Here is a 1048-nt window from a genome sequence, read left to right as displayed (position 1 = left end):
AAGGAGAAAGGCTGATCGGTCCAGGGACCGATCAGACTCCTCCTGGACCGATCAGCACATAGCCTGATCGGTCCAGGCTTAGCCTGATCGGTCCCCAAGACCGATCAGGGACAGTGTGGACCGATCAGGTTGGAGCATGATCGGTCCAGGACTAGCCGTTGTGAGTGACAACGGCTAGATCTCGGTCTTCTGTGTCTTCTTTTGCCTTCACAGGTTTGCAGGTTCAGCTATATAAAGAGTCGAGCGACTCTACAGGCTATTCTTCTTGCTTCTGCAAGTTCTTCCAGGTTTCTTCTGCGAGCTTTGCTGAGCTCATACTTCTTGAAGCTTCGCGTGAGCTTCCTCGACTTCTTCGACTGGTTTCAGCTGCTGCTGTGATTCTGTGAAGTTGGTGCTTCATCTACAGATTTTAGTCGACGACGAGAAGGCAAGCAAGAGTTGTTACATTCATCTTTATATTTGTATCTTGCTGTGCTTCTTGTACTTGTACTCTGATCTTGCTGTTGCAAGAGTTTGTGGTGAGGTTTCTCCACCCAGAAGGAGTTCTTATTAGCCGGTTTTCCGGGGACTCATCCACCGACGGATTGATAGGCTTCGTCCACCTTACGGACACACCGAGGAGTAGGAGTTTCATCTCTGAACCTCGTTACATCGCTGCGTCTAAGGTTTGATCTTCTCGTTCTCGTTTCTATTATATTATTTCCGCTGCGCTAACCTAATTCGTAGGAAGAAACGAGAAATTTGAGTCGGCTATTCACACCCCCCCTCTCTAGCCGCAATCCATCGATCCTAACAGATAGGGCTGTAAACGTGCCAAGTCAAGCTGAGCTTTGGGGTGTCCAAGCTTATTTGATAAGGCAACCGAGCCAAGTCAAGCTGAGTCGAGCCGAGCTTAAAATGAACCATGCTTTTAAAATGAGTGTTCAAGCTTGGCTTTTGTTTATTTTTGATGAGCTTGAGCTTGTTTGAAGCTTGGCTTGAGCTTGGTTCGCTTAGATGTTATCGAACTCTCAATTCAAGTTTGACTTGAGCTTGGTTTGAGCTTGGT

Source organism: Zingiber officinale, chromosome 2A (assembly GCF_018446385.1).
Source record: "Zingiber officinale cultivar Zhangliang chromosome 2A, Zo_v1.1, whole genome shotgun sequence".
Lineage (NCBI taxonomy): Eukaryota > Viridiplantae > Streptophyta > Magnoliopsida > Zingiberales > Zingiberaceae > Zingiber > Zingiber officinale.
This window is presented reverse-complemented; position numbering follows the sequence as displayed.